The sequence below is a fragment of the Ambystoma mexicanum genome, chromosome 9 (assembly GCF_040938575.1).
Source record: "Ambystoma mexicanum isolate Mex_15411 chromosome 9, UKY_AmexF1_1, whole genome shotgun sequence".
NCBI lineage: Eukaryota > Metazoa > Chordata > Amphibia > Caudata > Ambystomatidae > Ambystoma > Ambystoma mexicanum.
Window position 1 is genome coordinate 124,885,791 of NC_090931.1, and position 27,651 is coordinate 124,913,441.

Consider the following 27,651-nt stretch of genomic DNA (forward strand, 5'->3'; position numbering starts at 1 on the left):
GCCTTTCTCCCCCCTTGTTCTTCTTCTGGCCATAATAGCATTTCGTCACCCCAATACCTGCTAGTTAGAAAACTAAGTGGTCATGGTGTTATAATCTATGTGCATGTATTTAACATAGATGCAGGGCTGTATGGCCATGCAGGGAACTGGTGTGGGGTGGCTAAACATGCTGCTAATTGCTTCCATTTAATATAAAACACACACTCACTTGTCAAAACAAATAAAAGTATTTGCTCCAAAACAGACCACCACTCTTGCCTACAGTCTGATGATAACTGGGTATTTGAGCAGTAAATGGAATTCTAAATCTGTCACATACCCTTTCAAAATGCAGGCAGGGATACATTCAAACATGTCAGAACACAGAGGAATTTGCTCTAGAATGAACTCCTAGTACAGGAACATTGCCAGCAGCAGGGGAACTGGGCAAGTAGATGGGATTGACAATCCTTCACAAACCCTTCATAAAACACAGACTGATTACATTAAGAGCCTGTCGAAACACACATTAATTTCGAACCTAAGTGGACTCTTAGACTAGGCACTTTTTTTAGCAGCAGGACAACTGTATTTTTTTATTTCATGCAAGAGATTTCCAAATGCTGGGGGGCCGGGGGAGCTCACACGCGCTTTCACATATTTGGTGGAGGGAGAAAGCAGACAGAGGTTTAAGTGCACCCTCAAACACACACACACACGCCCACACACCAAATGCACAATTTGCCTTCCATCCATGAGCACAGGATAACCTTTTAATTTCAAGGTACTTTGGCCTTTCTGTGAGGAGAGCATAAGGAAGTGAATTTATTAGAAAGGGGAGGATTGTAATTGTCAAAATCTGATCAACATCAGAATGCTGTCCGAACTGATTTGTAACTGAAACGCACTTTCAGATCCCACAATGTAAGTCCTCTCGCCATCCCAAAAAACGTGCCTAGAACCCGGGACTCATTGCGCGCTGCTGGGTGAGTCACACCTGTGCCATTCGGAAATTATTCGCAAGCAAATAATGCCCTTTCTTGTTCACCTGTTTCAGAATCAACAGACAATGCAAGTGTCAATTATGTACTCTTCAAAGGCGACTACTACGTCAGCACGGAGACCAATTTTATGCACAAGATCGACCCAGACACCCTCGCATCTTTGCAAAAGGTAAGATGCATTCTCTCAAGGTGAAATAGCAAACAGATGCTGATATTGGAACATCTGCATGCCTTGTGGAACACTCATTGTTTTGTTGGTTGAAAGGGTATGTTGGTAGTATTGGTTGGACAGTTTCCCGGCTCCCAGTCAAAAACGCCTGTTAACTACGTCTCCTGGGCTACATTGCATAAGCGATGCGCAATGCAGTGCACTTTTATTTCAGAATTCAATTGGGACAAAGCATGTCCCAGTGGAAAATGTGCACTGCTCCTGTACATGTTTGCTCTGCAGCAGTTGTTACCAAGGGGAAAAGACCAGTGTGAAATTGCTTACCACCTGTGAAAAGAATGCAACAGGGCCTCTATTCCCTTGATGAGCAGCTCTACTTTTTAACCCCTTAAGTACCGAGGACGAGTGTGCTCATCCTTTTTGCATAGACTTGTGTCTCGGGACGGGAGGATAGCTCGGGGGCAACATGCTTGCCTTGGAAGCAAGAGGACACGGAGCAGCATAGGTTCAATCCATGGGTCCGAGCTTAGAAACCTCTGGGTATTAAGCGCGTTATAAATAACATATCATAATAAAGGACAGATATCATGCATGATGACAGAATAGCAATACTGTGTATGTAATATGTAAACTAAAAACAACCACTGAAATGGATTCGTGTTTGGCGCTCTTTTAGAATTAATCTCTGCCAATCTGCAGCAAATGTTACAAAGTGACGAGAATAGCTTGCTGGCTGAAGCCCCATGGTATTCAGTTGAGGAGCTATACGGTTCGAAAGAAAATACAGACAAAAAAAAAGTCTATCTATGCCTTCTCTCTCTCCCACTCTGCAGGTGTGCGAGCACGTGCACACAAGCTGGCATGCTGAGGTGCACAAGGTCTCAGAGCATGCAGAGGTGCTCGAGGAGAAGTGTGAGGGGGTGGCTGCAGTTCACTCTTGCAAGGCCGGCGTTAGCTTTGCTAGCGCCCCCACCCCACTGCCTGGGTTCAATGGGGAGGTGGGGATGTGCACATTTTGTTGAATCGTCCCGGGCGCTGCCAAAGCTAGAGCGCTGCTGCAAAGCCAGCAGGAGCGCTCTATTTAATTAAGTGCTTAACTCCCTGAGCAGGGAGTTACTCACTTCAACAGAATGTGGCTGACAAACCAGCAGGGGGCAGTATTTTCTTTACAGGCTGCCCCATGCTGGTCTGACAGCCGGGCTCTGTTGTAATAAAAAAATCCCCACTCTCCTGCTGGTGCTGAGCGGGGCGCATTTCATTAGAACAGGGTTCCTGCCGCACCTTCACCCACCACGCCAGCCCGGGGGAGCCCTTGAAAGCATGGGTGTAGCTATGATTCTAAGAGATCCGGGGCTACGCTAATGTTGGGACTGTTTGGACTCGGGGCTCGCTAGCCTTTTGACTGTAGCCCCTGAGCGTCTACCTGAGATTACAACCAAAAGACTCAGGGCTATAGCCACCCCTTCCTCGAGAGGATAGCTCAGGGGCAACGTTCTCGCCTTGGAAGCAAGACGACACGAAGCACCGCAGGTTCGATCCCCGCATCCGCGCTTAGAAACCTCTGGATATTAAGCGTGTTATAAATAGCCTATGAAATCACCCAGCGACACCTCTGCTTGAAAGACGTGCTTCAACTGGTGTGGCATGTGGGTTAAAGTAGAGCTGCGGGCATAAAGCTGGCCCAGCACCCATGCACATGGGGATATAGGTGCTCACTGTGTGGTGTGCATAGGTCTGCAAGGGCCAGTGTGTGATGAGGTGTGCATGGTTCCATTTGCAGAGAGGTGTGCTCAGGACTGAATGGAGGTGGGTGCAAGCCTGCACACTCTGAGGCCCACTGGCTCGGCAATGCGTCCAGGGCCCTGCATGCAGGCGCACTGGTTTGGTGATGCATGTAGGCCCACATGCCAACTCGCTCTGAGGTGTATGGAGGCTCATTGCCTCAGAGGTGTGCCCAGGCTCACTCGCATAGAAGAATGTGAACAGAAACTTTGATCAATTAGATGAAAACAAATATGGATCACTGCAAGTGAGAGCAGAATTACAGAAAGGAAAACAATGGCCAGAGACCCTGCATGCAGTAGCTGAGGAAGATGTGCCACAGGTCTGAGGACTGAGAAAACGGATCAAGGCGTTGAACTCTGTTTTTTGTTAGCAAGGGAAAAGGATAAAAACATTGGGCCTCATTACGGGTCTGGCGGTATCCTTGCCGGTGATACTGGCGGGTTGCCACCAGACCTGAAAAAAATTACCGCCACCTGATTTCAACAGGTGATTACAACCACGGCAGTCCTGGAAGTCTGGCGCCGGTAGTTTGTAAGTCTCCATTCCCATATCGGACTCTATGGGAATGGGGACCACGGAAGCACTGGCACCTTTGTTAATGGTGCCGGGGCTTCCGTGACGGCTTGCCTACCGTGGCCGCGATGCCCGGCAGAATCAGCCATGTCAGGCACAGCGGCTCCGGCAGGCAAACCCATAGTGTGGCGGTCCAGAAACAACAGTGCTGGTATGTTTACCGGCCCCGTTGTTTCCGGACCGGCACACTTGTAATGAGGCCCATCGTCTTTGTTTGAAAGAACTTTGCGCCGAATTCAGTGTTTGTGATTGAGCAGTGTTTTTAAGTGGGAGGCAGAATCGGGAGTGGCTCGAGTTAGGGGATGTGGCCTCCGTACAGGTGGGTGTACTTAGGCCATGCCCCCTTACTAGATACCCTCCTCGCCTATGGGGTGTGTGGGCCTGGTAATTGCTTGGCTCCCAGGCAGTGGCAAACAAGCAGGGAAGCCGGGGTGCAGTGGTATTATACCTTTGGTGACCAAGCCCCTCCTTTTTGTTCCAAATCTCGGCTCCCAGCCCCCGGCAGGCTGCCTGTGGGGGGGTTGGAGCCTGCGATTAAGACAAAAGGAGAGGCTGGGCGCACAAAAAGTATAATGCCACTGCACCCCGGCTCTTAATGAGGAGCTAACCCCCTGAATCCAGCCCTTTTATTCGTGGAGCTGAGTGGTTAAAGGGCTGCCCCGCAGGCAACCCTTTAATCATGTGCAACTTGAGTGAAAGGGCTGCCTTATGGGGTTTAGTGCATCTTCACTAAAACAAAAGGAGGTCTGGGTTACACGGATTCTCCTTGTGTTTCTTAGAGAAGAGGAAATACCCAGCAGGCAGCCCTTTCATCAAAGTGCTGCATGGTTAAAGTGTGGCCTGCAGGTGTCAGCATCATTGATTAGAAAAAAGGAGAGGCATCAGCCGATGCTTCTCCTTTTTTATAATAAGTTAATAAGAAGCGCTGACACATGCAGGCAGCCCCTTAACCATGCAGCAGTTTGGATAAACTGACTGCCTGAGGGGTCAGCATATCTGGGGTTAGTCAGGGGAGAGCCCAGGTAGGGCCCTGACTCGGCATCCCCTTTTGGAGACTGCAGGAGCTCTGCCCTGGTTAGACCCAGCACACTTAAAGCCCTGGAAGTGAGGACATAAATATCTCCCAAAGGAGGTTCGCTGCCAAGAACGATCAGTGTACTTTTCCTGTACTTTCATATGAAAGAGCTAGTCTTGGTAAGAGTAGGCGCAGAACAAGAGTACATCAGGCATCAGGCATCATGAGATGGTGGGCATGGATTGCTAAACTAAGAGCCTCTGCAGCCAGGCTGCGATTGTACACCCAGGTAAATAGCAGGTCCCATAACAGGGGCAGCACAGTTGGTAATGTAGATGCGACAAACGTCTTCGTGCAGCAAATCAAATAATAATGACAATTTATGTTGGGATGTTGATGTTAATTTTGCCACGGAAGACATGCAAGGGGAAGGGGGCAGCCCGGGGCATCTGGCTGGAACTTTTCACAAATGCATCTTTTGGCAATCACTGGCAAAATGAATGGTAGCCAAATCTTACAGGGTGAAGAAGAGAGGAGGCAAGAGAGCTGTGGGGAGACGGGCTGCAGGCTGGAGGTTCAGAGCTGAAAAGCAGCAACATTTTAAGGTGGAGTTTAAATGCAATGAAGGAGCGTTTGGAGAGAAAGCCAAGAAGAATAAAAAAGGACACTCTTTAGGACTATAAGCTCAAAAGATAATGATTTTAATAGTTTGATGCAGCATAACTTTGTAATTGGCTATTTATAATGGGTTTAATTCCCTGAGGCTTCTAAGAGCGGACCCGGGGATCGAACCTGTGTTGCTCAGCGGCGAGCGCATTGTCCCTGAGCTGTCCTCCTCTAGGCTCTGATTAAGGGTTCCTCAGAAAGGGGAAAGTCCTGGGTTCCTTAGATGCATTCAGCCAAAGGGCATTTCTATTGCGCATGCACTTGGACTAAGTCACAGCACTGCGCTCCATACAGGGTGTGGGAGATATCCTGCCCAGGAATCGCCCTCAGGTTGTGATGCAAAGAAAGGGAGTGATAGGAGGAGTCGATGGTGGTTTGTCTCGTTACATATTAACAATCACCCCTGTAATTATGGCCAGCAATAGAAGACGACTCCTTCTTCTTCTTGATGGACTAACTGCCTGGCTTCACCCTCTATTCCTTATAACATATAACATTGGAGGGAATCTCCACCATACACTGACAGCTTTGGGAAAATCACTTACAGTACCTGGCGCCCAACGAAGTAATGTGAAAAGGGGATCGGTAAGGAGAGCCCTAAATCTTAGGTATGTTTGGCTAAGCAACACTGGTTTCACCATTTCTAGTGGTAGGGGAAATAATATCAGCAGAAAACTTGTAATGGGTTATTTATAAAGCGCTTGATACCCAGAGGTTTCTAAGTGCGGACCTGGGATCGAACTTGTGTTGCTCTGCTTCGTCTTGTTTCCAAGGCGAGCACGTTGCCCCTAGGTATCCTAACGAGACTTGTAAGAGAGGAGGGATTGGTCCAGTGCCTCTGACGGGCCACTCATTCATAGCTTAGAAACTGAGTACTGAGAGAAGAGACTAAGGGGATACATGCCAGGGGACATAGAGGAAAGCAAGAGTAGAAGGAAAGGGAGCGAGAGTAGCCCAAGCTGCTGGCTTGAGAAAACTGGAAAACGTGCAGACCGAATAGGAGGAAGATAAAAGAGAGAGAATGGGGAGCAAGTGCCTAGAAGCATATCTGGAGAGACAAAACAAGAAGAGAAACACAACAGAATGGGAGGAGACAGAATGGGAGACGGGAGAGACAGAACAGTGAAAAAAGGAAAGGAAGACTAGGGGTGGAATGGATGTTAAACTGGAGACACAGGGCCTCATCACGAGTTCGGCGGTAGCCTTTAAGTGCGGCGCTAACGGTGTTACCGCCACATTTAAAGGCTGGGCCTTTCATGAGTCTGCCATGTTGACCCCCACCTTAGAACTGGGGGTAAACATGCAGAGAACATGCCAATTTTCAGCGCAATTACCGCCGGCAGTATTACCGCACAGTAATTGAGCCAAAAATTCCCCATTGGACCCAATGGGGAATGGTGGCTTAGAGTTAGCGCCACACCCGTGATCCAGTGGTACTACCACGGGGCGGGTGGGCGCTAACGCAAATAAAGTTGGGCAGTATCCCAGTCGGGATACGGCCCAACTCGTGGTGAGACCCACAGAGTAGGAGTGTGAAAGAAGAGACAAGACGGTAGGGAGAGAATGAAGAAAGGGCAGGAGAGAGAAGATATTAGATAAGAGGGAGAAAGAAGAGACAAGACGGCAGGGAGAGAATGAAGAAAGGGCAGGAGAGAGAAGATATTAGATAAGAGGGAGAAAGAAGAGACAAGACGGTAGGGAGAGAATGAAGAAAGGGCAGGAGAGAGAAGATATTAGATAATAGGGAGAAAGAAGAGACAAGAAGGTAGGTAGACAATGAAAAAAGGGCAGGAGAGAGAAGATATTAGATAAGAGGGAGAAAGAAGAGACAAGACGGTAGGGAGAGAATGAAGAAAGGGCAGGAGAGAGAAGATATTAGATAGGAGGGAGAAAGAAGAGACAAGACTGTAGGGAGAGAATGAAGAAAGGGCAGGAGAGAGAAGATATTAGATAAGAGGGAGAAAGAAGAGACAAAATGACGCCGTACATGACCGAGGGAGCGAGAATGAGAGATAAAGTAATACTGAATGGGAAAATGGTTGGAAGGAGATAAAAGTGAGACCATCTGAGAGTGAGCAGAGGCAAAATGGAGGAAGAGAGAAGTATTTGTCAAGGCTTGTCCAAACCTTGGTGTATTCGGCCTCCGCCAGGTTATCCAGAACTTGGTCTGCGAGAGGATATATAAAGGGTAGCGGTGCAGAGGAAAATGGCAAAATGTGGAAGCATTTTTAAGGCACATGGACAATTGGTGCAGGAAATAAAAGGCAATGAGGATGGAGTTTGTGGTAGTGGGCATGCCAGCTGAGTCAGTATAGAATGATCATAGCAAATCACTGGGCAGAAAAGGATACATGCTCACTCTCCTGTGAACGAGAGTGCACCAATGTAGGCAGTTTATAGCGCTTAGCAGGACGGTCATTCTTTATGCCACACTAAGGGCAACTTACAGCACACTGAAGGTGAGGAGCAGAGAGTGAGGTCAGCACTGGAGGACCACTGGTCCCAAATGGGTGAGGATGGGCACTTCTATGGTAGGGATGCGGTGACAACCTTGAAGACACTTACATGTTAGGGTGGCATTTGCCATGCTGATTTTAGTGTGGCATTCGCTAGGGTGGCATTCGCTATGCAGGTTCTCTCCTGTGGCTGCTGGAATGTTCTCTCCTGTGCCTGCTGATTTTAGTGCTGCATTCGCTGTGCTGGTTCTCTCCTGTGCCTGCTGATGGTAAGGCGGCATTCGCTGTGCAGGTTCTCTCCTGTGCCTGCTGGTATTAGGGCGGCATTTGCTGTGCAGGTTCTCTCCTGTGCCTGCTGATGTTAGGGCGGCATTCGCTGTGCAGGTTCTCTCCTGTGCCTGCTGATGTTAGGGCGGCATTCGCTGTGCAGGTTCTCTCCTGTACCTGCTGATGTTAGGGCGGCATTCGCTGTGCAGGTTCTCTCCTGTGCCTGCTGATGTTAGGGCGGCATTCGCTGTGCAGGTTCTCTCCTGTGCCTGCTGATGTTAGGGTGGCATTCGCTGTGCAGGTTCTCTCCTGTGCCTGCTGATGTTAGGGCGGCATTCGCTGTGCAGGTTCTCTCCTGTGCTTGCTGATGTTAGTGCGGCATTCGCTGTGCAGGTTCTCTCCCGTGCCTGCTGATGTTAGGGCGGCATTCGCTGTGCAGGTTATCTCCCGTGCCTGCTGATCTTAGGGCGGCATTCCCTGCGCAGGTTCTCTCCCGTGCCTGCTGATGTTAGGGCGGCATTCGCATTCGCTGTGCAGGTTCTCTCCTGTGCCTGCTGATGTTAGGGCGGCATGTGCTGTGCAGGTTCTCTCCTGTGGCTGCTGATGTTAGGGTGGCATTCGCTGTGCAGGTTCTCTCCTGTGGCTGCTGATGTTGGGGCGGCATTCGCTGTGCAGGTTCTCTCCTGTGCCTGCTGATCTTAGGGCGGCATTCCCTGTGCAGGTTCTCTCCTGTGCCTGCTGATGTTAGGGCGGCATTCGCTGTGCAGGTTCTCTCCTGTGCCTGCTGATGTTAGGGTGGCATTCGCTGTGCAGGTTCTCTCCTGTAACTGCTGATGTTAGGGCGGCATTCGCTGTGCAGGTTCTCTCCTGTGCCTGCTGATTTTAGGGCGGCATTCGCTGTGCGTGGTTCTCTCCCGTGCCTGCTGATTTTAGGGCGGCATTCGCTGTGCAGGTTCTCTCTTGTGCATGCTGATTTTAGGGCGGCCATCGCTGTGCAGGTTCTCTTCTGTGCCTGCTGATGTTAGGGCGGCATTCGCTGTGCAGGTTCTCTCCTGTGCCTGCTGATGTTAGGGCGGCATTCGCTGTGCAGGTTCTCTCCTGTGCCTGCTGTTAGGTTGGCATTCGCTGTGCAGGTTCTCTCCTGTGCCTGCTGTTAGGGTGGCATTCGCTGTGCAGGTTCTCTCCTGTGCCTGCTGTTAGGGTGGCATTCGCTGTGCAGGTTCTCTCCTGTGCCTGCTGTTAGGGTCGCATTCGCTGTGCAGGTTCTCTCCTGTGCCTGCTGTTAGGGTGGCATTCGCTGTGCAGGTTCTCTCCTGTGCCTGCTGATGTTAGGGCGGCATTCGCTGTGCAGGTTCTCTCCTGTGCCTGCTGATGTTAGAGCGGCCATCGCTGTGCAGGTTCTCTCCTGTGTCTGCTGATGTTAGGGCGGCATTCGCTGTGCAGGTTCTCTCCTGTGCCTGCTGATGTTAGAGCGGCCATCGCTGTGCAGGTTCTCTCCTGTGCCTGCTGATGTTAGGGCAGGCATCGCTGTGCAGGTTCTCTCCTGTGTCTGCTGATGTTAGGGCGGCATTTGCTGTGCAGGTTCTCTCCTGTGCCTGCTGTTAGGGTGGTATTCGCTGTGCAGGTTCTCTCCTGTGCCTGCTGATGTTAGGGCGGCATTCGCTGTGCAGGTTCTCTCCTGTGCCTGCTGTTAGGGTGGCATTCGCTGTGCAGGTTCTCTCCTGTGCCTGCTGATGTTAGGGCGGCCATCGCTGTGCAGGTTCTCTCCTGTGCCTGCTGATGTTAGGGCGGCATTCGCTGTGCAGGTTCTCTCCTGTGCCTGCTGTTAGGGTGGCATTCGCTGTGCAGGTCCTCTCCTGTCCCTGATGTTAGGGCGGCATTCGCTGTGCATTTTCTCTCCTGTGCCTGCTGATGTTAGGGCGGCATTCGCTGTGCAGGTTCTCTCCTGTGCCTGCTGATGTTAGGGCGGCCATCGCTGTGCAGGTTCTCTCCTGTGCCTGCTGTTAGGGTCGCATTCGCTGTGCAGGTTCTCTCCTGTGCCTGCTGTTAGGGTGGCATTCACTGTGCAGGTTCTCTCCTGTGCCTGCTGATGTTAGGGCGGCATTCGCTGTGCAGGTTCTCTCCTGTGCCTGCTGTTAGGGTGGCATTCGCTGTGCAGGTTCTCTCCTGTGCCTGCTGTTAGGGTGGTATTCGCTGTGCAGGTTCTCTCCTGTGCCTGCTGATGTTAGGGCGGCATTCGCTGTGCAGGTTCTCTCCTGTGCCTGCTGTTAGGGTGGCATTTGCTGTGCAGGTTCTCTCCTGTGCCTGCTGATGTTAGGGCAGCCATCGCTGTGCAGGTTCTCTCCTGTGCCTGCTGTTAGGGTGGCATTCGCTGTGCAGGTTCTCTCCTGTGCCTGCTGTTAGGGTGGCATTCGCTGTGCAGGTTCTCTCCTGTGCCTGATGTTAGGGCGGCATTCGCTGTGCATTTTCTCTCCTGTGCCTGCTGATGTTAGGGCGGCATTCGCTGTGCAGGTTCTCTCCTGTGCCTGCTGTTAGGGTGGCATTCGCTGTGCAGGTTCTCTCCTGTGCCTGCTGATGTTAGGGCGGCCATCGCTGTGCAGGTTCTCTCCTGTGCCTGCTGTTAGGGTCGCATTCGCTGTGCAGGTTCTCTCCTGTGCCTGCTGTTAGGGTGGCATTCACTGTGCAGGTTCTCTCCTGTGCCTGCTGATCAAGCCGCTGCTGGGCCTTGCCAGCCACCCTCTGGCTATTTCTGGAGTGTTGTGGATAGTGGATCCCTCTTAGGCCACTGCTGGCCCCCTTTAGGCATAACCTTCATAAATAGCACCCTTCCCAACCACTTGCCTGAGCTGCTGGTGCCTAGATAGGTTAACAGTCGGCAGTAGGGGGGAACCCTGACAGCTTTGGGGAAACGGCCCAGTTTACTGCATTGCCCACTCATTGTGTAGCACTGAACTGCCCTCAATCTATGTGCCAACCCGGTGTGTCCACAATCTGAAAATAAGCTGGGCCATGTCACAGGTGCTGTTCACTTCCGCTGAATCACTGGCAAGTCAATGCTCTCTTTGTGGGGGCATTTTCAAGGAGGTCGGAAATGAGCAAGAAGCAGGATCGTTTTCAGGCCACATGTTGAGAAAATGATTGAAACACAAACAAATGGACTCAATTGGGCAGCTGATGTGCCTGAAAATTCTTTAAGCAGGCAGGATTGAATTAAAACCTGTCAAAACACATTATTACATATATTTTTTACTGTGTTTTAGTTAATTTCATACATCAATTAAAACTACCTGAATTAAAAGACAATTTAACCATCACTAAAAATATATGTATAATATGAAAAAAAGAAGAAAAAAAAAGAAAAACACAAAATAAGTTGCTCCAAAACAGACCACCAAACAGATAAATGGTTATTTTGGGTAGTAAATAGACTTGTAAATCCTTAACAAACCGTATCATTTTAAATCGGTCAAAACAAGAATACATTTTCTCCAAAACGAACTCCCAGAAAAGGCACTTTATAGGCAGCAAGAGAAAGGGAGATGTGGGCACTAGATGGGTTTGCCATCCTTCACAAACCCTTCAAAAACACAGACGGGTTACATTAAAACCTGTAAAACACGAATCACTTTCAGTGGACTTCTAGGCTGGGAACTTTTCCAGCTGCTGAAGAGGTTATGTTTTAGTTCATTGAGAAGATTCCCAACTACATTTTCCTTTATGGATTTCCAGTGAGTGCCAGACAGACAGATAAGCCGACCTACACATACTCTTCTCCCTTCATGCAGTAACAGAGGTTAGCCTTGCTAATTTCAAGGCGCTAGCTTTGCACTACTTATATGAAGATATCTGTCACATTGTCATGAGTCTGAGGGGAAAGGAAGAGGTTCAAATGTAGAGAGGATTGGTATGAAAACCCTCACAGAAGCAGCGTGTGGGAGGAACATGTTGCTATCTAGGTTACTTGTGTAGCGCCTACATGGCTCTGGGGTGTTAGATAATAATACAGCACTGGCAGTGAAGGGGAGTGTGCCTCCTGGAACAGAAGACACCATCTCAAAGGTGTTCCGTAAGTTATGTTCGCTTTTTATGACAGTTTGATAGTCACAATGGGGAGTCACTGATGTGAGCGAGAGACAGTAAAGCTGGGAGAGAAGAGGGTGCTGGAATGACAGGCAGAGAAGAGACAGGGCAGGGAGAGGGACGAGAGACAGCCTGGTAGAAAGGAGTGACAAAACAGGAGACCCAATGGCAGGGAAGGAAAACAGAGAATTGAAGGTATAGAGAGGAAGGATTATAGGAGAGAGATAGAAAGGGTAAGAGTTTAGGGCGGAGAGAGGAAAGATGGTGGTAGGAGATGAGAGTAAAAAAATAGCAAGGAGGGCTAGTGAGTCGAGAGGAGATGCATGACAGGGAGAAGGGAGACAGGCATTGGCTAAACAAGTGAAGGAGGGAGTAAGAGGAGACAGTGAAGGCAGAGAGAAGGCGAACAAGGAAATCGTTGGGAGGGTATAGTCATAGGCTTCGCATGAAACATTGTGTTCTTTGAGTTTAACTGGGTGAAAGCAATGACTCCTGCTGGCGCAGCTTCGATTAACATCTGCTCATGGGCACTCTCATTACTTCTACTGCAGCATCTCTCTTCTTTATAAAACATGAACGTACATGTCTTTACTGTGGTCGTTAGACTCCTATGGATGCTATCCATTTGACATGAACTGTTTTTGGGGAGACATTGTGAACCGTTCAGTAACACCATTGATTTTAATGAGATTTGCTCCACAACACTGCACTTGAGAGTCCTTAAGCGTTGAGAGGTAAGCATTTGAGAGGAAAGGTTGACCAGTTGACACACCGTCTACCATTATGGCCAGGAGGGCCCACACTAGAAATCAAATTGCCCAGTGACCCACTTTAAAGAAGATCAAAGACCACTGACATGTGATGGCCTTACAATGCTTGTGTCAAAGCTGACATATGGGGGGTCCATGCTTTCTCTAATGGTTTAGAATGAATATCAGAATTCACCACATTTCAGAAGGTACAAATTGGCCATTTCTAGAGTATGCAGGAATGATTGTGATTACGCTCTTGAGAATGATGAGCCACATCTCATTTTTTGACTCCGCATGCAGAGTATGCAGGAATGATTGTGATTACACTCTTGAGAATCATTGGCCACATCTCATTCTTTGAGTCCGCATGCAGAGTACGCAGGAATGATTGTGATTACGCTCTTGAGAATCATTGGCCACATCTCATTTTTTGACTCTGCATGCAGAGTACACAGGAATGATTGTGATTACGCTCTTGAGAATCATTGGCCACATCTCATTCTTTGAGTCCGCATGCAGAGTACACAGGAATGATTGTGATTACACTCTTGAGAATCATTGGCCACATCTCATTTTTTTGACTCTGCATGCAGAGTACACAGGAATGATTGTGATTACGCTCTTGAGAATCATTGGCCACATCTCATTCTTTGAGTCCGCATGCAGAGTACGCAGGAATGATTGTGATTACGCTCTTGAGTATCATTGGCCACATCTCATTCTTTGAGTCCGCATGCAGAGTATGCAGGAATGATTGTGATTACGCTCTTGAGAATCATTGGCCACATCTCATTCTTTGAGTCCGCATGCAAAGTACGCAGGAATGATTGTGATTACGCTCTTGAGTATCATTGGCCACATCTCATTCTTTGAGTCCGCATGCAGAGTACGCAGGAATGATTGTGATTACGCTCTTGAGTATCATTGGCCATATCTCATTCTTTGAGCCTGCATGCAGAGTACGCAGGACTGATTGATTACGCTCTTGAGTATCATTGGCCACATCTCATTCTTTGAGTCCGCATGCAGAGTACGCAGGAATGATTGTGATTACGCTCTTGAGAATCATTGGCCTCATCTCATTCTTTGAGTCCGCATGCAGAGTACACAGGAATGATTGTGATTACGCTCTTGAGAATCATTGGCCACATCTCATTCTTTGACTCTGCATGCAGAGTACTCAGGAATGATTGTGATTACGCTCTTGAGAATCATTGGCCACATCTCATTCTTTGAGTCCGCATGCAGAGTACGCAGGAATTATTGTGATTACGCTCTTGAGAATCATTGGCCACATCTCATTCTTTGAGTCCGCATGCAGAGTACGCAGGAATTATTGTGATTACGCTCTTGAGAATCATTGGCCACATCTCATTCTTTGAGTCCGCATGCAGAGTACGCAGGAATGATTGTGATTACGCTCTTGAGAATGATGACCCACATCTCATTTTTTGACTCTGCATGCAGAGTACACAGGAATGATTGTGATTACACTCTTGAGAATCATTGGCCACATCTCATTCTTTGAGTCCGCATGCAGAGTACGCAGGAATGATTGTGATTACTCTCTTGAGAATCATTGGCCACATCTCATTTTTTGACTCTGCATGCAGAGTACGCAGGAATGATTGTGATTACGCTCTTGAGTATCATTGGCCACATCTCATTCTTTGAGTCCGCATGCAGAGTACGCAGGAATGATTGTGATTACGCTCTTGAGAATCATTGGCCACATCTCATTCTTTGAGTCCGCATGCAGAGTACGCAGGAATGATTGTGATTACGCTCTTGAGTATCATTGGCCACATCTCATTCTTTGAGTCCGCATGCAGAGTACGCAGGAATGATTGTGATTACGCTCTTGAGTATCATTGGCCACATCTCATTCTTTGAGTCTGCATGCAGAGTACGCAGGAATGATTGATTACGCTCTTGAGTATCATTGGCCACATCTCATTCTTTGAGTCCGCATGCAGAGTACGCAGGAATGATTGTGATTACGCTCTTGAGAACCATTGGCCACATCTCATTCTTTGACTCCGCATGCAGAGTACGCAGGAATGATTGTGATTACGCTCTTGAGAATCATTGGCCACATCTCATTCTTTGAGTCCGCATGCAGAGTACGCAGGAATGATTGTGATTACGCTCTTGAGAATCATTGGCCACATCTCATTCTTTGAGTCCGCATGCAGAGTACACAGGAATGGTTGTGATTACGCTCTTGAGAATGATGAGCCACATCTCATTTTTTGACTCTGCATGCAGAGTACACAGGAATGATTGTGATGACACTCTTGAGAATCATTGGCCACATCTCATTCTTTGAGTCCGCATGCAGAGTACGCAGGAATGATTGTGATTACTCTCTTGAGAATCATTGGCCACATCTAATTTTTTGACTCTGCATGCAGAGTACGCAGGAATGATTGTGATTACGCTCTTGAGTATCATTGGCCACATCTCATTCTTTGAGTCCACATGCAGAGTACGCAGGAATGATTGTGATTACGCTCTTGAGAATCATTGGCCACATCTCATTCTTTGAGTCCGCATGCAGAGTACGCAGGAATGATTGTGATTACGCTCTTGAGTATCATTGGCCACATCTCATTCTTTGAGTCCGCATGCAGAGTACGCAGGAATGATTGTGATTACGCTCTTGAGTATCATTGGCCACATCTCATTCTTTGAGTCCGCATGCAGAGTACGCAGGTATGATTGATTACGCTCTTGAGTATCATTGGCCACATCTCATTCTTTGAGTCCGCATGCAGAGTACGCAGGAATGATTGTTATTACGCTCTTGAGAATCATTGGCCTCATCTCATTCTTTGAGTCCGCATGCAGAGTACACAGGAATGATTGTGATTACGCTCTTGAGAATCATTGGCCACATCTCATTCTTTGACTCTGCATGCAGAGTACTCAGGAATGATTGTGATTACGCTCTTGAGAATCATTGGCCACATCTCATTCTTTGAGTCTGTATGCAGAGTACGCAGGAATGATTGTGATTACGCTCTTGAGAATCATTGGCCACATCTCATTCTTTGAGTCCGCATGCAGAGTACGCAGGAATGATTGTGATTACGCTCTTGAGAATCATTGGCCACATCTCATTCTTTGAGTCCGCATGCAGAGTACGCAGGAATGATTGTGATTACGCTCTTGAGAATCATTGGCCACATCTCATTCTTTGAGTCTGTATGCAGAGTACGCAGGAATGATTGTGATTACGCTCTTGAGAATCATTGGCCACATCTCATTCTTTGACTCCGCATGCAGAGTACACAGGAATGATTGATTATGCTCTTGAGTATCATTGGCCACATCTCATTCTTTGAGTCCGCATGCAGAGTACGCAGGAATGATTGTGATTACGCTCTTGAGAATCATTGGCCACATCTCATTCTTTGACTCCGCAGGCAGAGTACGCAGGAATGATTGTGATTACGCTCTTGAGAATCATTGGCCACATCTCATTCTTTGAGTCTGTATGCAGAGTACGCAGGAATGATTGTGATTACGCTCTTGAGAATCATTGGCCACATCTCATTCTTTGACTCCGCATGCAGAGTACACAGGAATGATTGATTATGCTCTTGAGTATCATTGGCCACATCTCATTCTTTGAGTCCGCATGCAGAGTACGCAGGAATGATTGTGATTACGCTCTTGAGAATCATTGGCCACATCTCATTCTTTGACTCCGCAGGCAGAGTACACAGGAATGATTGATTATGCTCTTGAGAATCATTGGCCACATCTCATTCTTTTACTCTGCATGCAGGTGGACTGGAGCAAGTTTGTCGCTGTTAATGGAGCCACAGCCCATCCCCACTATGATCCAGATGGGACTGCATACAACATGGGAAACTCGTATGGGAAACACGGTAGGGCACAGATCTTTGCTCTTTCTTTGATGACTACATTGGAAAGAGAGCGTGCATTGCATTGCCAGCCCTGAACTGTGAGTCTTTGGTTAGAGGCCCCTCCGTGTCATGGACATGTGAATTCACTTTCATGCTTGAATCACAGCAGACCTTGTTACAATGGTTTATTTGCTTGTAATTGATTGGTCAAATGCCATTTTGCCAAGGATATTGTGATTTGTTATGCTCATGCTGAGTTTTGTGTCCGGAAATGATGTCATTTCAGGCCATACTGCGGTGAAGGGTAAGGGGGGCACAGCGGGGGGGGGGGTGTACAGATGATTAATTACACACAATGGTTTATGCAACTGTAAATGGAGAAAGAAGACCTCGGGAAACCAACACAGCTTCATGATTTACAGAAAAATATCCTGTACTTTTGTAGACCTTCAAGTACATTTATCCCGGAGGCCACTTCAGAGTGCACATGTATCCAAGTTTTGGAGTTTCTAAAAGGACACGCTTTTGAGCTTTAGAAAAAGGGTCCATTCATATGGAATGTTTATGATGTTTCGCAACGCTCAATGCTTAAGCGCTGGCCGCCATTTTCCCTTCTGACTCCCAGAAAACGGCCACTAGAGTTGACATTTTTACTCCATGGGACTCGCCATCTACTGTCTGTACCCGAGCATGATGACTAGCCTGGCTTAAAGGGCAGCCAGAATACACAGGTCTTCTCCCCCAGAATGTTGGTCGGCTTCCTTAACTGAACCCTTTTTCCAGTGGCAGTCTGCAGAGCCTGATCAGTGTCTGGGAGGTGTGCAATCATGCCTGTGTTTAAAGATAGCTCTATCGGCCTCATTACGAGGTTGGCGGTAACAACGGCGTGTTGCCGCCAACCCTGTAACACTGAATGCGGCGCCTGACTTTGCGGTGCCACCGGAACATTACAAGTCCCGGTGGTGTGGGAAGTCAGGCGCTGAATTTTGTAACTCCCCGTTCCCACACAAGACTCTATGGGAGTGGGGACACAGAAACGTCGGCACCATTGCTAACAGTGCCGGCACTTCTCTGAAGAATTTGCCTACCGGAGCCGCTGCACCCGGCAGGGTCAGATCTGTTGGGCGCAGCGGCTCTGGCTGGCAGACCCGTGGTGTGCCGGTCCGGAAACAAGGGTGTCGGTAGGCTTACCGGCACCCTTGTTTCTGAACCGCCACACTCGTAATGAGGCCCCATGTGTCTTATTCTTTCTGGTAAAACCTCAGTGTGGCACAGCTTGAGTCGCCACCATTGGAACCGTTCGTCGTAATCAATGTGGCTCTCTGCTCTGTACTTCAAAAAGGTATGAACGCCTTTAGCCACTCCCGATTGGCTCTGTGTTGACAACCCATGGCCCAACCAATATCTAAGGATTTTTTGGGGACATTCCAGTCAGCTGCATAAACTGCAGCATTTCTGACCAGACAAAAGGTGGCAAAGACGGGCCACCGACGTTACTGTACTGTAGGTATTCCTTTTATTTTTTTATTTTTTATTTGTATAGCGCTATATTTGTATAGCAGGCATAGTAGCGCTAACATAACATACAACATAAGACATAAAAAACCTGTGCGAAGCATCAGAGGGAGTCCTACTATAAGGAAGGTCAGTTGAACAGTAGCGTCTTCAATCCATGTTTAAATCTGGCAAACGAATGACAAGCCCGCAGATCTGGAGGCAAGGCATTACAGCTTCTTGACCTTGGCACCTGTAGAAGGCAAGAATTGTTGGACCTCAACACCCTCCATAGAGAGTCTGCTCTCCAGAACTACTGCCATAAAGGCACTTGTGTGTAATACAAAAGAGACGAAAGGTGATTCTACTGGCAAATGGTAGCCAGTGCAGAGACCTCCTGGCCTCAGAAACATGATCTGTCCTGCAGAGGCCCTCCACAGCCCTAACTGCATTGTTTTGCGCAATCTGTAACCAGTCGATTACTGTTTTGCTCACACCTTGCAAGAGGCTTGAACAGTAGTCCAGTTTGGCACCAATTATGGCCTGAGCAATGGTTGTGCGGTTCTAACAAGTTAGAAAAGGTCTTCACTGAACAAGTAATTTGAGATAGTAGGAAGTGGAGGACACAAGGCTGTTCATGTGCGCCCTAATGCTGAGTTCTTAATCAAGAACTATGCCCAAGGTTTTAACCTTGCGGAGCGTGGCAATAGCACAACCCGCAATCTGAAATTCCCAAAAGCCAGGACTCGGCTTTCTCAGCTGCGCAGCCGTACCAACTATCATCAGCTCTGTTTTTGAATCATTCAGAGCTAAACCATTATCCGCCATCCAGGTTGGTATAAGGGTGTAAACTGTATGATAGTTCCGGTGTCCCTGATGTAATCACCCGTAAGAGGAATGAGACACTTAGTATCATCTGCGTAATTAGTATGAATTGACCTCTTTGCATCAAGTAGTTCAAAAAGAGGCTTGGTAAAAATGTTATACAGTGTGGGTGACAAGCAGGAGCCCTGGGGGACTCCGCAAGTCACCCCAAAATCATCCGCCTCGGCATCACCACAGAAAACCTTAGCTACTCGGTCTGCCAGAAAGGATCTGACCCAGCTGGCTGCTGCTGGCGAAAAGGAGGTAGAGTGTACAAGCCTAGAAACTAGCATGGTATGATCAACCAGGTCGAAAGCGGCAGACAGATCTGGGAGCATATGGAGAGCTGGGTCACCCTATCGAGAACTTCCAGCATATTAGCCTTCAAGTCAAGGCAGATTCTGTGCTATGCGCAGTTCGAAACCCGGTCTGCCTCTGGCCCAAGATGTTATTTTTAGACAGGAATCCTGTCCTTGAATATAGGCTGCCCGATCCAGGATCTTGAACAAGAATGGGATGTTGGTAATGGGCCTATAATTTGATGGGACATTGCAACCAAGTACTGGAGAGATCCATGCCTGCTTGATGCATGGCAGCACAAAGCATTCACTAAAAGAGTTGTTAACAAATGTATTGATCAAAGGGAAACGCTGAGCAGCACAAACCTTTATAACTACTTCAGGGAAAGCATCCCCCATGCAATGGGTTGGTTTCAGCTGGTGTAACAAATTGGAAATCTCAGGTTCTGTGACCAAGCTAAACTTAAACACACGGCAACGGTATTCTCAGGTCCAGGGAATTCTAGAGTTCAACTTGGTCTGCCTAATGCAGCACGTTTATTCGCGGTATCTTCCTGAATGTTTTTGATCTTATTATTCATAGCATCTTGAATGGATGTGCACCAGTCTTTATCATAATTAACCAAGGGAACAGATGGACAGGGGTCTTCTAGCTCTTCTCTTCTACTCCGCCTCATCCAGACTAGCCTACCCAGCCTCATCCAGACTAGCCTACTCCGCCTCATCCAGACGGTCCTGCCCAGCCTCATCCAGACTAGCCTACCCAGCCTCATCCAGACTAGCCTACTCCGCCACATCAAGACTAGCCTACCCAGCCGCATCCAGACTAGCCTACTCCACCACATCAAGACTAGCCTACCGAGCCTCATCCAGACTAGCCTACTCCGCCACATCAAGACTAGCCTACCCAGCCTCATCCAGACTAGCCTACTCCGCCACATCCAGACTAGCCTACCCAGCCTCATCCAGACTAGCCTACTCCGCCACATCAAGATTAGCCTACCCAGCCTCATCCAGACTAGCCTACTCTGCCACATCAAGACTAGCCTACCCAGCCTCATCCAGACTAGCCTACCCAGCCTCATCCAGACTAGCCTACTCCGCCACATCAAGACTAGCCTACCCAGCCTCATCCAGACTAGCCTACTCCGCCACATCCAGACTAGCCTACCCAGCCTCATCCAGACTAGCCTACTCCGCCACATCAAGACTAGCCTACCCAGCCTCATCCAGACTAGCCTACTCCGCCACATCAAGACTAGCCTACCCAGCCTCATCCAGACTAGCCTACCCAGCCTCATCCAGACTAGCCTACCCAGCCTCATCCAGACTAGCCTACCCAGCCTCATCCAGACTAGCCTACCCAGCCTCATCCAGACTAGCCTACCCAGCCTCATCCAGACTAGCCTACTCCGCCACATCAAGACTAGCCTACTCAGCCACATCAAGACTAGCCTACCCAGCCTCATCCAGACTAGCCTACCCAGCCTCATCAAGATTAGCCTACCCGGCCTCATCCAGACTAGCCTACCCAGCCTCATCCAGACTAGCCTACTCGGCCACATCAAGACTAGCCTACCCAGCCTCATCCAGACTAGCCTACTCCGCCACATCAAGACTTGCCTACTCAGCCACATCAAGACTAGCCTACCCAGCCTCATCCAGACTAGCCTACCCAGCCTCATCAAGACTAGCCTACCCAGCCTCATCCAGACTAGCCTACCCAGCCTCATTCAGACTAGCCTACTCGGCCACATCAAGACTAGCCTACCCAGCCTCATCCAGACTAGCATACCCAGCCTCATCCAGACTAGCCTATCCAGCCTCATCCAGACTAGCCTACTCAGCCACATCCAGACTAGCCTACCCAGCCTCATCCAGACTAGCCTACCCAGCCTCATCAAGACTAGCCTACCCGGCCTCATCCAGACTAGCCTACCCAGCCTCATCCAGACTAGCCTACTCGGCCACATCAAGACTAGCCTACCCGGCCTCATCCAGACTAGCCTACCCAGCCTCATCCAGACTAGCCTACTCGGCCACATCAAGACTAGCCTACCCAGCCTCATCCAGACTAGCCTACTCCGCCACATCAAGACTAGCCTACCCAGCCTCATCCAGACTAGCCTACCCAGTCTCATCCAGACTAGCTTACCCAGCCTCATCCAGACTAGCCTACTCCGCCACATCCAGACTAGCCTACCCAGCCTCATCCAGACTAGCCTACTCCGCCACATCAAGACAAGCCTACCCAGCCTCATCCAGACTAGCCTACTCCGCCACATCAAGACTAGCCTACCCAGCCTCATCCAGACTAGCCTACTCCGCCACATCAAGACTAGCCTACCCAGCCTCATCCAGACTAGCCTACTCCGCCACATCAAGACTAGCCTACCCAGCCTCATCCAGACTAGCCTACCCAGCCTCATCCAGACTAGCCTACCCAGCCTCATCCAGACTAGCCTACCCAGCCTTATCCAGACTAGCCTACCCAGCCTCATCCAGACTAGCCTACCCAGCCTCATCCAGACTAGCCTACTCCGCCACATCCAGACTAGCCTACCCAGCCTCATCCAGACTAGCCTACTCCGCCACATCAAGACAAGCCTACCCAGCCTCATCCAGACTAGCCTACTCCGCCACATCAAGACTAGCCTACCCAGCCTCATCCAGACAGGCCTACTCCGCCACATCAAGACTAGCCTACCCAGCCTCATCCAGACTAGCCTACTCCGCCACATCAAGACTAGCCTACCCAGCATCATCCAGACTAGCCTACTCAGCCACATCAAGACTAGCCTACCCAGCCTCATCCAGACTAGCCTACTCAGCCACATCAAGACTAGCCTACCCAGCCTCATCTAGACTAGCCTACTCCGCCACATCAAGACTAGCCTACCCAGCCTCATCCAGACTAGCCTACTCCGCCACATCAAGACTAGCCTACCCAGCCTCATCCAGACTAGCCTACTCCGCCACATCAAGACTAGCCTACCCAGCCTCATCCAGACTAGCCTACTCCGCCACATCAAGACTAGCCTACCCAGCCTCATCCAGACTAGCTTACTCCGCCACATCAAGACTAGCCTACCCAGCCTCATCCAGACCAGCCTACTCCGCCACATCAAGACTAGCCTACCCAGCCTCATCCAGACCAGCCTACTCCGCCACATCAAGACTAGCCTACCCAGCCTCATCCAGACTAGCCTACTCCGCCACATCAAGACTAGCCTACCCAGCCTCATCCAGACTAGCCTACTCCGCCACATCAAGACTAGCCTACCCAGCCTCATCCAGACTAGCCTACTCCGCCACATCAAGACTAGCCTACCCAGCCTCATCCAGACTAGCCTACTCCGCCACATCAAGACTAGCCTACCCAGCCTCATCCAGACTAGCCTACTCCGCCACATCAAGACTAGCCTACCCAGCCTCATCCAGACTAGCCTACTCCGCCACATCAAGACTAGCCTACCCAGCCTCATCCAGACTAGCCTACTCAGCCACATCAAGACTAGCCTACCCAGCCTCATCCAGACTAGCCTACTCCGCCACATCAAGACTAGCCTACCCAGCCTCATCCAGACTAGCCTACTCCGCCACATCAAGTCTAGCCTACCCAGCCTCATCCAGACTAGCCTACTCCGCCACATCAAGACTAGCCTACCCAGCCTCATCCAGACTAGCCTACTCCGCCACATCAAGACTAGCCTACCCAGCCTCATCCAGACTAGCCTACTCCGCCACATCAAGACTAGCCTACCCAGCCTCATCCAGACTAGCCTACTCCGCCACATCAAGACTAGCCTACCCAGCCTCATCCAGACTAGCCTACTCCGCCACATCAAGACTAGCCTACCCAGCCTCATCCAGACTAGCCTACTCCGCCACATCAAGACTAGCCTACCCAGCCTCATCCAGACTAGCCTACTCAGCCACATCAAGACTAGCCTACCCAGCCTCATCCAGACTAGTCTACTCCGCCGCATCAAGACTAGCCTACCCAGCCTCATCCAGACTAGCCTACTCAGCCGCATCAAGACTAGCCTACCCAGCCTCATCCAGACTAGCCTACTCCGCCACATCGAGACTAGCCTACCCAGCCTCATCCAGACTAGCCTACTCCGCCACATCGAGACTAGCCTACCCAGCCTCATCCAGACTAGCCTACTCCGCCACATCAAGACTAGCCTACCCAGCCTCATCCAGACTAGCCTACCCAGCCTCATCCAGACTAGCCTACTCCGCCACATCAAGACTAGCCTACCCCACCTCATCCAGACTAGCCTACTCCGCCACATCAAGACTAGCCTACCCCGCCTCATCCAGACTAGCCTACTCCGCCACATCAAGACTAGCCTACCCAGCCTCATCCAGACTAGCCTACCCAGCCTCATCCAGACTAGCCTACTCTGCCACATCAACACTAGCCTACCCAGCCTCATCCAGACTAGCCTACTCCGCCACATCAAGACTAGCCTACCCAGCCTCATCCAGACTAGCCTACTCCGCCACATCAAGACTAGCCTACCCAGCCTCATCCAGACTAGCCTACTCAGCCACATCAAGACTAGCCTACCCAGCCTCATCCAGACTAGCCTACCCAGCCTCATCCAGACTAGCCTACTCTGCCACATCAAGACTAGCCTACCCAGCCTCATCCAGACTAGCCTACTCCGCCACATCAAGACTAGCCTACCCAGCCTCATCCAGACTAGCCTACTCCGCCACATCAAGACTAGCCTACCCAGCCTCATCCAGACTAGCCTACTCGGCCACATCAAGACTAGCCTACCCAGCCTCATCCAGACTAGCCTACTCTGCCACATCAACACTAGCCTACCCAGCCTCATCCAGACTAGCCTACTCCGCCACATTAAGACTAGCCTACTCAGCCTCATCCAGACTAGCCTACTCCGCCACATCAAGACTAGCCTACCCAGCCTCATCCAGACTAGCCTACTCAGCCACATCAAGACTAGCCTACCCAGCCTCATCCAGACTAGCCTACCCAGCCTCATCCAGACTAGCCTACTCCGCCACATCAAGACTAGCCTACCCAGCCTCATCCAGACTAGCCTACTCCGCCACATCAAGACTAGCCTACCCAGCCTCATCCAGACTAGCCTACTCCGCCACATCAAGACTAGCCTACCCAGCCTCATCCAGACTAGCCTACTCAGCCACATCAAGACTAGCCTACCCAGCCTCATCCAGACTAGCCTACTCCGCCACATCAAGACTAGCCTACCCAGCCTCATCCAGACTAGCCTACTCCGCCACATCAAGACTAGCCTACCCAGCCTCTTCCAGACTAGCCTACTCCGCCACATCAAGACTAGCCAACCCAGCCTCATCCAGACTAGCCTACTCAGCCACATCAAGACTAGCCTACCCAGCCTCATCCAGACTAGCCTACTCCGCCACATCAAGACTAGCCTACCCAGCCTCATCCAGACTAGTCTACTCCGCCACATCAAGACTAGCCTACCCAGCCTCATCCAGACTAGCCTACTCAGCCACATCAAGACTAGCCTACCCAGCCTCATCCAGACTAGCCTACTCCGCCACATCAATACTAGCCTACCCAGCCTCATCCAGACTAGCCTACTCCGCCACATCAAGACTAGCCTACCCAGCCTCATCCAGACTAGCCTACTCCGCCACATCAAGACTAGCCTACCCAGCCTCATCCAGACTAGCCTACCCAGCCTCATTCAGACTAGCCTACTCCGCCACATCCAGACTAGCCTACCCCGCCTCATCCAGACTAGCCTACTCCGCCACATCAAGACTAGCCTACCCCGCCTCATCCAGACTAGCCTACTCCGCCACATCAAGACTAGCCTACCCAGCCTCATCCAGACTAGCCTACCCAGCCTCATCCAGACTAGCCTACTCTGCCACATCAGCACTAGCCTACCCAGCCTCATCCAGACTAGCCTACTCCGCCACATCAAGACTAGCCTACCCAGCCTCATCCAGACTAGCCTACTCCGCCACATCAAGACTAGCCTACCCAGCGTCATCCAGACTAGCCTACTCAGCCACATCAAGACTAGCCTACCCAGCCTCATCCAGACTAGCCTACCCAGCCTCATCCAGACTAGCCTACTCAGCCACATCAAGACTAGCCTACCCAGCCTCATCCAGACTAGCCTACCCAGCCTCATCCAGACTAGCCTACTCTGCCACATCAAGACTAGCCTACCCAGCCTCATCCAGACTAGCCTACTCCGCCACATCAAGACTAGCCTACCCAGCCTCATCCAGACTAGCCTACTCCGCCACATCAAGAGTAGCATACCCAGCCTCATCCAGACTAGCCTACTCGGCCACATCAAGACTAGCCTACCCAGCCTCATCCAGACTAGCCTACTCTGCCACATCAACACTAGCCTACCCAGCCTCATCCAGACTAGCCTACTCCGCCACATCAAGACTAGCCTACCCAGCCTCATCCAGACTAGCCTACTCCGCCACATCAAGACTAGCCTACCCAGCCTCATCCAGACTAGCCTACTCAGCCACATCAAGACTAGCCTACCCAGCCTCATCCAGACTAGCCTACCCAGCCTCATCCAGACTAGCCTACTCCGCCACATCAAGACTAGCCTACCCAGCCTCATCCAGACTAGCCTACTCCGCCACATCAAGACTAGCCTACCCAGCCTCATCCAGACTAGCCTACTCCGCCACATCAAGACTAGCCTACCCAGCCTCATCCAGACTAGCCTACTCAGCCACATCAAGACTAGCCTACCCAGCCTCATCCAGACTAGCCTACTCCGCCACATCAAGACTAGCCTACCCAGCCTCATCCAGACTAGCCTACTCCGCCACATCAAGACTAGCCTACCCAGCCTCATCCAGACTAGCCTACTCCGCCACATCAAGACTAGCCTACCCAGCCTCATCCAGACTAGCCTACTCCGCCACATCAAGACTAGCCTACCCAGCCTCATCCAGACTAGCCTACTCTGCCACATCAAGACTAGCCTACCCAGCCTCATCCAGACTAGCCTACTCCGCCACATCCAGACTAGCCTACCCAGCCTCATCCAGACTAGCCTACTCCGCCACATCAAGATTAGCCTACCCAGCCTCATCCAGACTAGCCTACTCCGCCACATCCAGACTAGCCTACCCAGCCTCATCCAGACTAGCCTACTCCGCCACATCAAGACTAGCCTACCCAGCCTCATCCAGACTAGCCTACTCCGCCACATCAAGACTAGCCTACCCAGCCTCATCCAGACTAGCCTACCCAGCCTCATCCAGACTAGCCTACCCAGCCTCATCCAGACTAGCCTACCCAGCCTCATCCAGACTAGCCTACCCAGCCTCATCCAGACTAGCCTACCCAGCCTCATCCAGACTAGCCTACCCAGCCTCATCCAGACTAGCCTACTCCGCCACATCAAGACTAGCCTACTCAGCCACATCAAGACTAGCCTACCCAGCCTCATCCAGACTAGCCTACCCAGCCTCATCAAGATTAGCCTACCCGGCCTCATCCAGACTAGCCTACCCAGCCTCATCCAGACTAGCCTACTCGGCCACATCAAGACTAGCCTACCCAGCCTCATCCAGACTAGCCTACTCTGCCACATCAAGACTAGCCTACTCAGCCACATCAAGACTAGCCTACCCAGCCTCATCCAGACTAGCCTACCCAGCCTCATCCAGACTAGCATACCCAGCCTCATCCAGACTAGCCTATCCAGCCTCATCCAGACTAGCCTACTCAGCCACATCCAGACTAGCCTACCCAGCCTCATCCAGACTAGCCTACCCAGCCTCATCAAGACTAGCCTACCCGGCCTCATCCAGACTAGCCTACCCAGCCTCATCCAGACTAGCCTACTCGGCCACATCAAGACTAGCCTACCCGGCCTCATCCAGACTAGCCTACCCAGCCTCATCCAGACTAGCCTACTCGGCCACATCAAGACTAGCCTACCCAGCCTCATCCAGACTAGCCTACTCCGCCACATCAAGACTAGCCTACCCAGCCTCATCCAGACTAGCCTACCCAGTCTCATCCAGACTAGCTTACCCAGCCTCATCCAGACTAGCCTACTCCGCCACATCCAGACTAGCCTACCCAGCCTCATCCAGACTAGCCTACTCCGCCACATCAAGACAAGCCTACCCAGCCTCATACAGACTAGCCTACTCCGCCACATCAAGACTAGCCTACCCAGCCTCATCCAGACTAGCCTACTCCGCCACATCAAGACTAGCCTACCCAGCCTCATCCAGACTAGCCTACTCCGCCACATCAAGACTAGCCTACCCAGCCTCATCCAGACTAGCCTACCCAGCCTCATCCAGACTAGCCTACCCAGCCTCATCCAGACTAGCCTACCC

At 50.4% G+C, this 27,651-nt stretch overlaps 1 long non-coding RNA gene across 1 annotated transcript in view; it reads left to right on the top strand.

The window, feature by feature from the left end:
- Positions 1-1,033: 1,033 nt before the first annotated feature.
- Positions 1,034-27,651, top strand: part of LOC138487724 (uncharacterized) — a 45,900-nt gene continuing 19,282 nt past the window's right edge. The window contains exons 1-2 of the long non-coding RNA XR_011274530.1: positions 1,034-1,152; positions 16,540-16,642. This is a non-coding gene — a long non-coding RNA (uncharacterized lncRNA). The remainder of the gene's footprint in view (positions 1,153-16,539; positions 16,643-27,651) is intronic.